Raw genomic sequence first — 17,297 nt, 5'->3', positions numbered from 1 at the left:
CCACCCAGGGAAGCAAATGATCCAACGAGTGGCTCAAATTTGGTGATGAATCCTGGCCATGTGGCACCTGAGGCATGGAGGGCATACACTCATACACTAAGAAGAACTGCTGAAGGGCCCATATCAGCAACAGAATCTACGTAGAGACCTAGGTGGCTTCTGAGCACATAGCCAGGTTCAAGTACTATTCATATTCAGAGGTGCTAATATTCAGATGATAGCTGGACTCCAGCTACTCAGCTCTTACTGTGAATGAAACTATTATTCAATCCTACTGTCAGTCCGGCACACCTGAACTCTTCCCCCGCCCCCTTCCAAAAAACAGCAGGAAGGACTAGGGCCTCATGTTCTTGTACACCCATTCTGCTGACCTCTTGTGGAGCCAACCAACTTCTCCCACCTCCAGTTCTGGCGATGGTATCCAGGCTTACTGTGTCTCCAGTCCATAAGAAAGATTTGAGAGCAGTGGGCTGCCCACAGTGACACATCGGGGAGGCTCCGGTTCTTGTCACGGCTGCCTCTGCAGAGCCGGGGGGCCGGAAATTCCCCAGATGGCACTATTCATAGTAACTAGAAGAATCCTGGGACTTGCCAACTAGCATGAAATTAATAGCTGCTGCTTCAGTTTAGTTCCTTTTGTTGTTCAAGTACGTAAAAGTTTAGATGACAATTAAACTGCATTAATTACCTGATAGGCCATTCATAAATAATAGAGCTGAGCAAACAATTTCTTTGAATATTCAGTCATATTTTTAAATAAATGTACTTTTCCTTTGCTCGTGGCCCTTTTGTGTTCTCTTAGCCGACGTGCATGTGAACAAATTCTATTTGAATGGTGTTTATGGAAAGCAAATTTCAGACTTCTATGCGTGAGTGTTGGCAGAAATCACATTTTAAGTTTGCACTTGTAGATTTTCATGCTGGAGATGCTTGCAGGCTCTGCCAGTTATGGAACAGAAACATCATGCTATCTAACACAGCTCATGTTTTGAATATTCACAATCAAGCCATACAGTAAAACAGAGTACTTCTATATGGAAAAAAAACCAAAACCCTAGCAGTGAGTCTCAGAGTCCAGATCAACTGACCCGGGTTTGCAGGACTCATACTATGGAGCTGCAAATAGCAGTGTAGACATTTGGGCTCAGGGTAGGCCCCAGACTTTAAAACCTACCCCCTCAGTGTGAGCTATTTTTAGCCCCATCTCATGAGTCCCACGTGCCTGAATCAGTTGACCCAGGCTCTGAGACTAGCTGCCACAGGATATTTTTGCATTGTAGACATACCCTTGCAAAGATGCTCATGGAATAAATATGAACAACAAATACATCTGTGGAGATACATGATCTAGTTGCAGAGAATCCAAAAGCAGAAAGAAGAGACTACAGTATACTCCCAAGGGTACAGATTTTATCTGGATAATCGGGAGTTTGGATAATGCGGAGGTTCACAAAATAGGGTTTCCGATAAACGGGAGTATACTGTAATTTACTCAAATAAATTATTCACTGTGAATTATTCTCTCAGCTCAGATAAATGTGTTTTATTGTGGGACTATCAAAACCAACATATGTTGTGGTGACAGATCAGTTTCAACTAAGTTTTCATTTTGGGGGGAGAGGGAAAGGATTACAAGAGGAGCTCAGACTCTATAGCCTGACAGTTTAGGTACTGGCCTAGAAGGTGGAAGTATTGTGTTCAAATCTTTACTCTGCCTGATTCAGAATGATCCCAGATGAAAAACTTAGGGAGACTTGAACTGGGATTGTCCAAGTTCTAGGGTAGAGCCCCAACCACCAGGCTATGGAATAACCCCATCAATGCACCTTTGGACACAAAAATAGACATTTCAACACAATTCCATTTTCATGAAAACATGCAAAAGGGTTTGTCTTTGTTCCAATGTGAAATTAAAACAAATTTTGAAACCCTGAAAGTTGCTGCAAAACAGAATTGTCATCCTCCAGGCAACTCTAGTGACTATGCAATTAGAAACTTACGTATGTTTATGCATTAAAAACATTCGAACAGCACCTTAGAAGTAATTATGGTAAACAAGTGGCCCAGCAGATCAGGATGTATAAGGTGCTACATGGAAATTATCTGTTCCCTTCTCCTTCAACACCCTGATTTATGTTGCTGCATGTTATTCACCAGTTGTCTAATTAATGTATTATAATAACATACATTACAGTTAGTCAAAATGTTTTGAATGACAAATGTAAAAAATATGAAGAAAGTGAAATGCTTCATGTAACTATTTAGATTTCCAAATTTCCCATTTTTCATCAAAAATTTAATTAAATTAAAATTGCAGTATAATTTTTCATGGTTTTATTTTGATTTTTTAAAAAATATTGCAAAAAAACACCCCAACCCACATTGCCAATCTAACTGTATATTGGCATCTGAGTTTTATCACATGTTGCCATGTGGTGTTCTATGATTGGATGAGTGTACCCATAAATACGGGACAGTGTATGTGATTGGTGTACTTGACTGGTGTGTCACAGAGGATAAACTGTTGCTGCGTTTATGATAGTGCTTGGGACTTTGGGCTACGGTACGATACACTGTATGTCTGACTGTCTTGTGGGTTTCAGGGGAAATTCACCCCAGTGTGGAAGACCTGCAAAAGACTTTGAACACCACTTATGCTTCGACTAGGAGTTGTGTCATGGGGCTGTGGGTGTTGAACTGTTCCTCTGCCACGTCAGTCATTGAGGAGAGGGACTAGATTATGGACTGGTGTTTGTCTCATTGACCATTGCGGTTTGTAACTCCTTAGAATCATAGAATATCAGGGTTGGAAGGGACCTCAGGAGGTCATCTAGTCCAACCCCCTGCTCGAGGTAGGACCAATCTCCAACTAAATCATCCCAGCCAGGGCTTTGTGAAGCCTGACTTTAAAGACTTCTAAGGAAGGAGATTCCACCACCTCCCTAGGTAACGCATTCCAGTGCTTCACCACCTCCTAGTGAAAAAGTTTTTCCTAATATCCAACCTAAACCTCCCCCACTGCAACTTGAGACCATTACTCCTTGTTCTGTCATCTGCTACCACTGAGAACAGTCTAGAGCCATCCTCTTTGGAACCCCCTTTCAGGTAATTGAAAGCAGCTATCAAATCCCCCCTTCTTCTTCATTTTTTAAAAGATGGGCACTACATTAGCCTTTTTCCTGTCGTCCGGGACCTCCCCATATCGCCATGAGTTTTCAAATATAATAGCCAATGGCTCTGCAATCACATCCACCAACTCCTTTAGCACTCTCGGATGCAGCGCATCCGGCCCCATGGACTTGTGCTTGTCCAGCTTTTCTAAATAGTCCTGAACCACTTCTTTCTCCACAAGGGCTGGTCACCTCCTCCCCATGCTGTGCTGCCCACTGCAGTAGTCTGGGAGCTAACCTTGTTCATGAAGACAGAGGCAAAGAAAGCATTGAGTACATTAGCTTTTTCCACATCCTCTGTCACTAGGTTGCCTCCCTCATTCAGTAAGGGGCCCACACTTTTCTTAACTTTCTTCTTGTTGTTAACATACCTGAAGAAACCCTTCTTGTTACTCTTAAAATCTCTTGCTAGCTGCAACTCTAAGTGTGATTTCGCCTTCCTGATTTCACTCCTGCATGCCTGAGCAATATTTTTATACTCCTTCCTGGTCATTTGTCCAATCTTCCACTTCTTGTAAGCTTCTTTTTTGTGTTTAAGATCAGCAAGGATTTCACTGTTAAGCCAAGCTGGTCGCCTGCCATATTTACTATTCTTTCTACACTTAGGGATGGTTTGTCCCTGTAACCTCAATAAGGATTCTTTAAAATACAGCCAGCTCTCCTGGACTCCTTTCCCCCTCATGTTATTCTCCCAGGGGATCCTCAGTTCCCTGAGGGAGTCAAAGTCTGCTTTTCTGATGTCCAGGGTCCGTATTCTGCTGCTCTCCTTTCTTCCCTGTGTCAGGATCCTGAACTCGACCATCTCATGGTCACTGCCTCCCAGGTTCCCATACACTTTTACTTCCCCTAATAATTCTTCCCGGCTTGTGAGCAGCAGGTCAAGAAGAGCTCTGCCCCTAGTTGGTTCCTCCAGCATTTGCACCAGGAAATTGTCCCCTACCCTTTCCAAAAACTTCCTGGATTGTCTGTGCACTGCTGTATTGCTCTCCCAGCAGATATCAGGGTGATTGAAGTCTCCCATGAGAACCAGGGCCTGCGATCTAGTAACTTCCATTAGTTGCCAGAAGAAAGCCTTGTCCACCTCACCCCCCTGCTCTGGTGGTCTATAGCAGACTCCCACCACGACATCACCCTTGTTGCTCACACTTCTAAACTTAATCCAGAGACTCTCAGGTTTTTCTGCAGTTTCATACCAGAGCTCTGAGCAGTCATATTGCTCTCTTACATACAATGCAACTCCCCCATCTTTTCTGCCCTGCCTGTCCTTCCTGAACGGTTTATATCCATCCATGACAGTGCTCCAGTCATGTGAGTTATCCCACCAAGTCTCTGTTATTCCAATCACCTCATAATTCCTTGACTGTGCCAGGACTTCCAGTTCTCCCTGTTTGTTTCCCACGCTTCTTGCATTTGTGTATAGGCACTTAAGATAACTCGCTGATCATCCACTTTCTCAGTATGAGGCAGGAGCCCTCCCCTCTTGCGCTCTCCTGCTCGTGCTTCCTCCCGGTATCCCACTTATCTCAGGGCTTTGGTCTCCTTCCCCCAGTGAACCTAGTTTAAAGCCCTCCTCACTAGGTTAGCTAGCCTGCTTGCGAAGATGCTCTTCCCTCTCTTCGTTAGGTGGAGCCCATCTCTGCCTAGCACTCCTCCTTCTTGGAACACCATCCTATGGTCAAAGAATCCAAAGCCTTCTCTCCGACACCACCTGCATAGCCATTTGTTGACTTCCACGATTTGACGGTCTCTACCCAGGCCTTTTCCTTCCACAGGAAGGTTGGATGAGAACACCACTTGTTCCTCAAACTCCTTTATCTTTCTTCCCAGAGCCACGTAATCTCCAGTGATCCACTCAAGGTCATTCTTGGCAGTATCATTGGTGCCCACGTGGAGACGTAGGAAGGGGTAGCGATCTGAGGGCTTGATGAGTCTCGGCAGTCTCTCCGTCACATCATGAATCCCAGCTCCTGGCAAGCAGCAGACTTCTTGGTTTTCCCAGTCAGTGTGGCAGATAGATGACTCAGTCCACTTGAGGAGGGAGTCCCCGACCACCACCACACACCTCCTTCTCTTGGGAGCGGTGGTCGTGGAGCTCCCTTCCCTAAGACAGTGCATCTCATGCCTTCCAATCGGTGGAGTCTCCTTCTTCTCCCTTCCCTCAGATGTATCATCTAGTCCACTCTCCGCATTAGTACCTGTGGAGAGAACATGAAAATGGTTGCTTACCTGTATCTGCATTGCTGGTACATGGACGCTCCCCTTTCTTCTTCTGGAGATCACATGCTGCCAAATTTTTTCACCGTCCTTCTCTCCCCGCTATGCAACCTGCTCTGAATTTTCCGAATGTTGTGCCCATAGAAGCATATCCTGACGTCTGTCCAGGAAATCTTCAGTTTCTCTTATGTAATGAAGGGACGATACTTGTTTCTCCAGACCTTGAACCTTCTCTTCCAGTATGGAGACCAGCTTCCACTTTGTATAGACAAAGTCACTTCTGTCCTGTGGAAGAAAGACTAACATGGCACATCCTGTGCAGGTAACAACAGCTGAACCTTCACCATCCATATTACCTTCCTTCTACAAACTGCCTCAGGTGTTGTAGTAACTACTCAGAGAAGCCTGCAAGATGAAAGCCTCAGTGGGCTCTCCCCAGGCGAACTCCCTCTATTAGCCTCTCCGCTGTTCGCCGCTCAGCTGGTTCGCAGCTGACTGCCTTTTTATAACAGTCCTTAGCTGGGCTTTTCATTACACAGGCCTTCTGGGCAGGTCTTACGTATTCTGTGGCTGTCTGGCTGACCATCTGCTACTGGGGATCCCTGTATAGCTGGCAAGCTCTCCAGCAGCCTGAAATATCCCCATAATGCAGAACACAGGGTTCTAGCTCTTGATTTGCTGCCCTGCTGAGGGAGTGCAGTCACATTCCCTATCCCCGCAGGCCTTCTCCACATCCTCCTCTCACCCTTCCACTCTCCATGTTGGCTATGTGGGTGCTGGTGCTTGGTCGATTTTTGGGGTGTGTGGGTGTCAGGAGCATAGAGACAGCACACCCTTCCCTTACCCTGCCCAATAAGGTACTGAAAAATAAACTGCAAATGGTCACTCTTATGCTTCCAATTCAGGGTTAAATTGTCAACATGTTGAACTGATTCAAAATGTCAATGTCTTTCATTCTGAAATGAAAATATTGTGGTGAGGACACGTTGAGGAGGAAGATGCTGTGAAGGGGCAAGGTGGAGCAGAGCTGTGCTACACCAATCCTTCCTTAGCCCTGAGGCTATAAAGGTAGGGTTGGCGACTTTCTAATCCCACAAAACCAAACACCCCTGCCCCTTCCCTAAGGCCCTACCCCTGCCCCACCCCTTCTCCGAGGCTCCACCCCTGCTCGCTCCATGCCCCCTCCCTCCTTCGTGTGCTTTCCACCAACTTCACCCACTTTCACCAGGCTGGGCCAGTGGGTTGGGGTGCGGGTGGGGTGGGAGGGCTCCAGCTGGAGGTGCGGGCTCTGGGGTGTGGAAGGGTCTGGGCTCTGGGCAGACTCTGGGTGAAAAATGAGGGGTTCAAGGTGCAGGAGGGGGCTCTGGGCTGGGGCCAAGTGGTTCAGAGTGTGGGAGGGGGTATGGGCTCTGTGGTGGGGCTGGGGATGAGAGATTTGAGGTGCAGGAGGGGGCTCCAGGGTGGGGCAGGGTGTTGGGGTGTGGTGGAGGTGAGGGGTTGGCTGGGGGTGCAGGCTTTGGGTTGGAGCCAGGGATGAGGGGCTTGGGGTGCAGGAGGGGGCTGGGGCAGGGGGTTGGGGTGTTGGGGGGGTGCAAGCTCAGGGAGGGAATTTGAGTGCGGGAGAGCGTTCGGGGTGTGGGATCCTGGCAGCAATTACTGCAGCTCACAGGAAGTGGCAGCCAGGTCCCTGTAGCCGATAGATGCATGGGCGGCCCGGGAGGCTCTGTGCGCTGCCCTCGCGCCCGCAGACACCGCCCCTGCAGCTCCCACTGGTCACTGTTCCCAGCCAATGGGAGCTGCAGAGCTGGCCCTTGGGGTGGGGGCAGCACGCAGAGCCTCCCTGGCCACCCATGCCTCTATGGGCTGCAGGGACCTGGTGGCTGCTTCTGGGAGCCACACATGCCTTAGGACAGGCATGAAGTCTGCCTTAGTCTGCCTTAGACTTTTAACGGTCCGATCAGCAGCGCCAATGGTAGCCACCAGAGTCCCTTTTCAACCAGGCATTCCAGTCGAAAACTGGACACCTGGCACCCTATATAAAGGTTTCTGTGTTAGTGGTGCAATTTAGAGCAGCTTCTCTGTCACACTGAACTAGAGTAGGGGTTCTCAGACTTCATTGCAGTCCGACCCCCTTCTGACAAAAAAAATTACTACATGACAGCAGGAGGGGGGACCAAAGCCTGAGCCCGCTTGAGCCCAACCGCCCCAGTTTGTGGGGCCCAAAGCCAAAGCGGGGAGGCCAAAATCAAAGCCCAAGGGCTTCAGCCCAGACAGGGGGCCTGCAACCTGAACCCCACTGCCAAGGGCTGAAGCCCTCAGGCTTTGGCTTACAGCTCAGGCTTTGGCTTCGGCCCTGGGTGGTGGGGCTTGGGCTTTAGCTTTGGTCCCAGGCCCCAGCAAGTCTAAGCCAGCCCTGGCAACCCCATTAAAATTAAAACTGACCCACAGTTTGAGAACTACTGGGCTAGCACCGGCAGCAATAACCAGGGAGTCATAACTGGTTCCCTGACAACCCCCTACACATTTTCCCCCTGGGCCTAGTGTTGAAACATAGAATCATAGGACTGGAAGGGACCTTGAGAGGTCATCTAGTCCAGTCCCCTGCACTCATGGCAGGACTAAGTATTATCTAGACCATAATATTTAATATCTAGTATTATCTGGTTCTGCAGAGAATCTAGCCCAATATGGTGAACGTGGGCAGTACATGTTGCACAGGGCTTTTCTCAGTGCTCGAAGTGTGAAGCTAGGGAAGGCTCTGCTGCATACTGTATGGATATGCAGCCAGCTTAGCTGCAGAGGGAATAGTGTACTAACAACTGTACATACAGGCCTGAATTTATCTGTGGTGGGTGTACTGGCCAGTCACAGCTCAGAGGTGAAACATTCTTTGCGAACAGCACCCTACACCAAACTGGTCTGTAAAAAGAAAAGCCACTAACCCTGTATCTTCTGTGTGGACTTAGCCAGGAGAGCAGGAGTTAAACTAATAGGTTTGCTTGGCAGTTGTCTCTTGGTACCCTGCAGTTTTGCTGCTCTGTAAGGCTGCTTCACAAGCCTATGATCCTGAGGTGTGTCTTATATTTTTATTTTTCTATTGAGTTTAAATAGTATAATAGCCCTGCAAGCAGGAAACTAAACTGTTAACTAAACTGCCCTGTATTAGTTGTTAACTAAACTGCCCCGTGCCTTGTTCTAGCAGCAGGGAAGCCTGGACTCTGAGATTTTTCCTGTATTTACAGTTTCAGTAAGCACGTTTCTGCTGGTCAAGTACACTGACGATATAGGCCACATATTTTCACAAAAGCCCTGTGATGTTGCCCTAAATTGCATTTGAAACAAATCTTCCTTTAATCATGTTATGAACTATTGCAGCCATTGCGTAGGCTTCATATGCATATGATAGTCATGTGTACTGATCACAACCATGGCACTTTTCTTTTTAGAAAGAAAAGACTAATCCAATTTACCTCCTCAAGACCAGACCACTGGCGTCAGTTTTCCCCTAAGCAATACATGTGTGTCTAGCCATATGATAGTGGTTTGGACCTGTTCTTATCATCCATTCAAAGCAACGAGTGTTTAAAAACGCCACTTCCTGAAGGGATGGAGGGGGAAGGGAGGAGGGAGCGTGAAAGAGAGTTATGTTTGTCAAGTTTACCCTGCAAAAATGATTTAAGACTAAATACACTACACCTGCTTTATTACACACTGTTTAATTTGGGGTTAGGAAAAGAATGTGAGGGGCCCAAAGAGAGTTGAGGGCACTCTGCACCTTAGTGAGGTAATTATAAATTCTGAAGAAAAAGCTATTATATTAGTTTGAAAGAAAAGTTGAATTTTGAAACCCCCATTTAACATCATATATCTTCATAATTCAAAGAGGCAATTACATTAAATGCAACCTAAGAACGGCCATACTGGGTCAGACCAAATGTCCATCTAGCTCAGTGTCCTGTCTTCCGACAGTGGCCAATGCCAGGTGTCTCAGAGTGAATGAACAGAACAGGTAACCACCAAGTGATCCATCCCCTGTTGCCCATTCCCAGCTTCTGGCAAACAGAGGCTAGGGACACCATCCCTACCCATCCTGGCTAAGAGCCATTGATGGACCTATCCTCCATGAACTTATCTAGTTCTCTTTTGAACCCTGTTATAGTCTTGGCCTACACAACATCCTCTGGCAAAGAGTTCCACAGGTTCACTGTGCGTTGTGTAAAAAAAAGACTTTCTTTTGCTTGTTTTAACCCTGCTGCCTATCTGAGAAGCACGAAAAATATTTCACCTCATGAACAGGTGATATTCTCCAGATTGTGTGTAAACATGTGAGGGTAGAGCTAGCATAGCTTATATGGAAAGAACGCACAGCGTAATTAATCTTTGTTCTCTCTGCCACAAAATTCTTTTCACTGCAGCCAAACTCGGATTAGGGTGGAGCCCTATTTTTTCATGACTCCCTTGGCATACATCAATTCAACTATACCTAATTCCAGGACAGAATCAGAAGCTATGTCCTGCCTTGCCTCCCTTCATTTTCTACAATGTGTGTATAACATTGTAAAGCTCCGCTAAACGTCTGAATTTTCCTAGTGTAACAGCAATGAAGATGTTACAGACTAGCATGCTCACCTCTGGTACTGAACCAGTGTGATTCCTATGGTGAGATGGCAAACTAGCTGTGTTTTATGGCACTCCAAATTATAGTTTCTGGGTATATAGAAGTCTAATCAGAATAGCACCTTCAAATGTGATTAAAGCTGATCAGCAACATACTGCAAGGGGAAGAAAATTTTTCTGCTCCTTAGTTTAGTGGGAAGTTGAACAAAAGTTGCTTTCTCTATTCTCTATGCCTAAAAGTTTTATTTTTAGCAAAAAACAGCCTCAAGGGCTCTCAATGGAATTCTCAGAAAATGGTCTAAAAACAACTGTCATTCATTGAAATGTAGTATTCATCTACCAGGATGGCTCTTTCTCCAGATATGTGAGTGCTAGGGCTTCTGCTGTACACAGGTTTTTATACCATGCTCATCACCACAGTGCCTAAGCACCCACCAGTAGTGCATTAAGCAACATGACCACACATCCGTCATATGTTGTTTGTTCTCTCATCCTGTCCCCAGAGGGAGAAGCATATGGAATGGAGTGTCCTGTTTTGGTAGAGTTTTATTTTTTTACTACATCTACCTGTTGCTATGTATTTATATTGGAGAAATCTGCCTTGCACTTGGAGTGAAAGGTGTTGAAGTTAGTGATGGTGGGAGTTCCATTGTGCGAGAGAAGTGAAGTTTTCAACCATGGTTTTTGTCCTGGAGCTTTAGATGATCTTTTTGATATCCTGGACCTGTCGTCATGGAATGCTTTGAAGATAAGGACCGTGATCTTGAACTTGATTAGAAATTCTGTGGGAAGCTAGTGTAGAAAGTGGAAGAACAGGTGTGATGTGCTCACATAGCCTGTGTTGTGAGGAGATGCAATGCAACATTTTGTATTAATTGGAGTTTCCTGACGGCTGAAGGTCTCATGCCATATATATTGCATTACTGTATACAGACACAAGGTGACAAAGGCATGAGTAACCGAGGCCAGGTCTTTGTCCACCAGGATGAGATGGAGTTGGAAGGAATCTTCTAGCCAATCAGAGCTGTAGAACCTATTCCTTGTAGCTGTTGCAATGTGAGAGCTCTGTGTCAGCAAGGAATCCAAGACTCTTAGACTATGGACTGAACTTCAATCTTCAATCAAAGGAGGGTGAAAACTCCTCCAAATATTTTGTTCTGTTCACTTGCATTACCTCTGTTTAGGCTGTTTTCAACTTCAACCAAATACTTTTCATCCATGAGCTGATCTGATCCTAGCACTGGGCCATCATGGCAGTAGTGGTATGGCTGTATGAGGTGAAAGCTAGGTAGAGCTGTGTGTCATCTGTTTATTGCTGGCACTTGACTCCATGTTGTCTGACCGGTCATCCAGTGGTTACATGTAGATGCTGAAAAGGACTGGAGAGAGAATTGATCCTTGTGGAACCCCACAGGTGAGGGATCCAGTGGCAGAGGTTCCGTTTCCCGTCATTGCTTGTTGGGTGCCTCCCTCTAGGAAGGACTCAAACCATTTCCGTGCATTACTTTGGACACCTGTCAATTCTCTCAGGTGAGACAGAGGTATCTCTTTGTCAAGAATATTTAACACTGCAAAGATGTCCAGGATGATGAGAATGGATATCTGTTAGCTATCCATGGATAGGAGGAGACCATCCCTATGTGCCAATAAAACATTTTTCAGTTCTGATGTCCTGGCCTGAATCCAGATTGTGCAAGGTCTGGAATGTTAGCTTCAATCAGATGATCTTATAGTTGGCCTTATAGAATCATAGAAATCATAGAAATGTAGGACTGGAAGGGACCTCATTAGGTCATCTTGTCCAGTCCCCTGCACTGAGGCAGGACCAAGTATTATCTTGATTATCCATGACAGGTATTTGTCTAATTTGTTCTTAAAAGCATCCAGTGATTACACAACGTCCCTAGGTAATTTGTTCCAGTGATTAACTACCCTTACAGTTAGGAAGTTTTTCCTAATGTCTAACCTAAATCTTCCTTGTGCAGTTTAAGCCCATTAGTTCTTGTTCTGTCCTCAGTGGATAAGGAGAATAATTTATCACCCTACTCTTTATAACAACTTTGTATGTTCTTGTAGACTATGATGTCTCTCTTCCCCCTCCCCCAGAGTCTTCTGTTCTGTAGACTAAACAACCCCAATTTTTTCAATCTTCCCTCATAGGTCATGTTTTCTAGACCTTTAATCATTTTTGTTGCTCTCCTCTGGATTTTCTCCAATTTGTCCACATTTTTCCCAAAGTGTGGTGCCCAGAACTGGACACAGTACTCCAGTTGAGGCCTAATCAATGTGGAATAGAGAGGAAAAATTACTTCTCATGTCTTGCTTACACTACTCCTTCTAATACATCCCAGAATGATGTGTGCTTTTTTTGTAACAATATTACGTTGTTGACTCATATTTAGGTTGTGATCCAATATAGTCCCCAGATCCTTTTCCACAGTACTTCTTCCTAGGCAGTCGTTTCCCATTTTGTGTTTGTGCAACTGATTATTCCTTCCTAAGTGCAATACTTTGCATTTGTCCTTATTGAATTTCATCCTGTTTATTTCAGACCATTTCTGCCATTTATCAAGATCATTTTGAATTCTAATACTGTCCTCGAAAGTGCTTTCAATCCATCCCAGCTTGGTATCGTCCATAAATTTTATAAATGTAATCTCTTTGCTGTTCAAATCATTTATGAAGATATTGAATAGAACTGGACCCAGGACAGATCTCTGTGGGATCCCACTTGATATGCTCTTCCAGCTTGACAATGAACAACTGATTACTGTATGGGTACAGTTTAAAAATAGTTGTGCACCCATCTTCTTGTAGGTTCATCTAAGCTATATTTCCCTAATTTGCTTAAGAGAAGGTCATGTGAGAGTATCAAAAGCCTTACTGTGATGGGTTGTTCACCCTGCACCAGCCCTGAAGGAGATAAGGTGGTTCAGAAGGGGCCAATGAACCTTATAGGCCACACCTGGAGGAAGAGTCAGGCTTGATTGAGAAGCACCAATTGAAGATGACGCTCAGCTGGTCAGGAGCAGGCTAGGCTTGTATAAAACCAGGAAGTTGCCAGCAGAAAGGGACGGAAGGAAGAGAGACTACAGTTGTGCTCTGGGCACAAAGAGATGGGTAGGAGGACACCGGGGGGAGCAAAAGTCCTGGGATCCTGTCCCTGAAAGAAGGGGTTTATCCAGAGGAGTGGTGGGGAAGACAGCCTGTGGAAGGCAAAGTAGAAAGAAGCTCAGAGAGAGAACAGCAAGGGCTGAGCCTGAGCAGACCTTGGCTGCTGATGGAAGGGTCCCTTGGCTGGAAACTGGCGTAGTGGGTGGACCAAAGTTCCCCTACCCAGTTGTGATGCTGGGTAATCTAAAACCATATTTAATAAATAATCATTAACAATTAAACATTAATAAGGTATTAATCTTCTCTAAAACTGTGCACCCAGACCGCTAAAGTGGGTATTGCACTTTTGAGGACTATGATCAGTATTAGCTCATGCACTCTCTCTCTGGCTCTGCTGTATCATGTTTTTACCACTCCTGACTCAGAAAGAGGGCATTATATTGTTACTATAACTACAGGCTATGAGACTGTATACACACTCACGCACCCATCCGCACAGAGATTTTAATGGGTTTACCATAGTGACTACACCAGAAAAGGAAATAAGAACCCCAAAATATATGTCTAACCTTCTGTCTAAGTTCCATGTGGCACCCGTCACCATGGTACCTGAACAGTGTACTTGTAACAGTGTGATAACTGTGGGTAGATTGTGGTTACATTTTGGTTTTGCAAGCTGCCCAAAAATGCTAGGGTGAGATTTGGTTTGTTAAAATTTTCAGCCCTCTTTAAGCGCACTGACTATTGCTATAACCACAACAGTTGCTGCAAACAGTTCTCATATGTCCCCACCAGTGCCTCTAGGACCAGGTGCACATAGTCCTTGCGTATCCTCCTCTCCAAATCCCCAGCTGTTCCAGCAGTGCTTGAGAAAAATGAAGAGTGGCAATAGGGCCAAATCTGCTGATGCCCTGAATGAAAATCCAGTAGCCACTGCTGCCCACCTCTGCATTTGGAGTCTGAAGACCCAAGAGGGTAGTGAGCCTGGAGCCCTGTTATGTCACTCATTAGACAGTGGAGGCTGGGTCCCATTCTGCTGCACCCACATCAGCTAACAGAGACCCACTCCCCCATGCCAGCTGTTGATTCCACTTCAGGAATGCCCCAAGTAAGCAGCCCAAATTACTTATTTGCTACTCTGCCACCAGCATAGGCCAAAGGACACCCACCTGCTACCACTTCTGCTGTAAGGGACAGCCACCACAGAGAGAGAGCTACCTAGAAGAGCCTCAGTGAGAACATAGATAGGGGAAAGCATTGAGGTCTAGAGGTAATGGGCAAGAGGGTTGGAGTAGGAGTGATGGATTTGGGAGGGCCACACTATGGAACTGGTGGGTTGTTTTTTGAGTGAAGAGATGGGGTGGAGAATGGGAATGATGGATATTTTTGGTTGGGACAGAATTTCAAATTTCACCCTGGGAATGTTGCACATATTGCCCGCAGAGATGGAAAATTGTTGAGGGTGCACCTTCTTAATACTTTGGTAGTACATTACTGTACCTCCCACTCTAGTACCATCCCTGAGTGGATCTATAAACTTCCAGATCATTAATAATTAAGTATGTGAAATAAACCTGTGCCTAATATTGAGGACTGCCGTATCTCATTAGGAACCATCTTAGGATTGGGTACTTATTGCTACCCTTTGTTCCTAGGCAGTTTTCAATCCATATGGCAATGATCATATCCAAGCCAATCCTAATTAATTCAAGAAGATTTTGTTTATCACTGTACGGAAACCTTTATCAATATCTAGCTATATTGCAGCTCCTGCATTCCCTTTGTTTTCAAACTCATGTTGCCTATTGCTCAAGGTTCAGTTCTCCACTCTGTACTTAAAGATTTGTTTCTTTTTATATTTGTTCCATTAATTTACTAGGTACAGAAATTAGCCTTAACAGGAGGGTGGACAGTAATAGCCCAGATCCCTTTTTCTTTTTCTTTTTTTAAGATTGCAGCCTCCATTCTAATTCTTTGACTTGTCCCTATTTCTCCATAGCTTTTCAGTAAGTCCCCAAATTTCATTAGCTAATTCTCTAAACCTTCTTTTTTCTCAATTCTTTTTCTTTTTAAATGCAATCTCTGGTCAGATCCCGGGTGGATTTACGATTCAAGCAGCAGCTTGATGAAATTCATCAGCATTTGAGTAAATAAATTGAGGCAGGGGATACTGAATTGTGTGTGTGTGCATGTGTGTGTGTGACAACATTGAGGGAGAGTTGATTGAAGTAGGAGATGGGTGTGCAAATGCTGGAGAAGTAACTGGGATGTTGCATGAGAGCTGACTGGAGCAGGAGCTACGTTAAAGAAATTTCTCTCTTTGCCCTTCATCTTATATTTATAAATGTCCTTCTGTTGACTTCAGCACCTTTGACTGACATACACAACTTCTCATTTTTTATGCTCTTATCTTTACTCTGCAAGCCTTAGCTGACAATAATGTCTTGTCTATTTCCCTCCCCACCTTCTCCATTTTTAGCATAAGTTCCTTTTTACCCTCAGATTTTAAGCAGCCCCATGTTAACCAAATTAGCCACTTCTTGTTCCTTGCCCTTTCCTTTACAGTGCAAAACTAGCTTGTTTTACTTTAATTATGAAGAGTTTTTAGGATTATTCACCTTTCTTCCACTCATACAGTGACACTTTGGGGTTCAACCCAGACGAGTAAGGCATTGTGTCACCATTTGCCCTGCCACCCTGGATATCTTCAATGCTATGCTGCTGTGGCTCACAGCCCTGACACCAACAGCCAGCCTACAAGCATGCAGGTCACGCCCTGACATCCATTGCCCAGCAACCTGACCCCAACACGCCCCCAGTCCCAAATTGTCCCTAAATTCTCTGCCAGTGTGACAATCTTCTGAGGTTCCCAGAATTGTGAGTGACTGTGCTACCCCTCTCAGCCTCAGCAAGGGACAGCTTTGCTATTGCCACACTGCATGACAGCTTGTCTACCTTGCCAGCAAACTCTTCAGAGCTCTGCCAGTCCAGCCCTTGGCTTGCAGATACCAAACCTTGAATCCCAAGTTCCCCAGAGATCTCTCTCTGCAATGTCCATTCCTCTCCTGGAACACTCTCGGGAGTTATTAAATTTGTTGCTCCTTTACAGAGAGAATACACTACAGCTCATTAATTTCACTGGGGTTTGACAAACACTCTTATTTCAATCACTGCACTGAATTGGTTTATATAAAAGAAGTTTATTTAACAAAAGGACACAGGTTTAAGTGATGTCAAATATAAGGAATAAAGATAGAAAGGGCTACAAGCAAATAGGTAAACATAGTCTTGTAAGACTAAAACTTAATTTTTAGCAAGTTACAATCTTTGCCTAAGCAGGTTTCTCACCTATATTCAGTTCCCAGAGACTTGAACCCTTTTGGCTGATAACCCCAATGCTCTGTAATTTCAAGAACTTTGGACCCTTGAATCACCCAAGTGATGGATAACTATGGGGTCCTCTCCCCTTTCTTTTCATAATCCAGTAAACCTTTGAAATGTATTTGTAGAAAAGTAAGCCCCACCCAAACTTCTCTCACCTGCTGGCATGTAAGCACCATGCTATCTTCCCAAAGTTCATTGGCCCAGCTACAAGAGGCAGGAAGGCTCCCTGATTGCGGGGGTGGGGTGTGCAGTCTCCATCCCTCATGGAGATGGAGTGAGCTGTAGCTCACGAAAGCTCATGCTCAAATAAATTGGTTAGTCTCTAAGGTGCCACAAGTACTCCTTTTCTTTTTGGAGATTAAGTATTCATCTTTCCCCACTTGCTCTCCTGATAGCTTTGTTTGTCTTGCTTGTAAATGTGCTTTTCTTTGTCCTTGGTCACACCTTACCTAATTTACAGGAGAGACATTCAAGCAGGTGGAGTCACATTTCTTTGTGTGGAACAGGCATGGCTTAGGCACTGCTTGCTATAGGTGCCAACTCCGTGGATGCTCTGGGGCTGCAGCACCCACAGGGAAAAAATGCTGTGTGCTGAGCACCCACCGGCAGCCCCCCCATCAGCATCTCCCCCTCTCCACAGTGCCTCCTGCCCACTGGTGGGCCCCGCCGAGCAGCTCCTCCCCCTCCATCCCTGCACCACCCGCCCACTGCAATCAGCTGGTTCGCGGCATGCAGGAGGCTGAGGGGAAGAGGGAGGAGCCAGGATGCGGTGCGCTCGGGGAAGGGAGTGGAACGGGG

The sequence above is a fragment of the Caretta caretta genome, chromosome 4 (genome assembly GCF_965140235.1).
Source record: "Caretta caretta isolate rCarCar2 chromosome 4, rCarCar1.hap1, whole genome shotgun sequence".
NCBI lineage: Eukaryota > Metazoa > Chordata > Testudines > Cheloniidae > Caretta > Caretta caretta.
The sequence above is the reverse complement of the archived record's forward strand: the minus strand, read 5'-3'. Positions refer to the sequence as shown.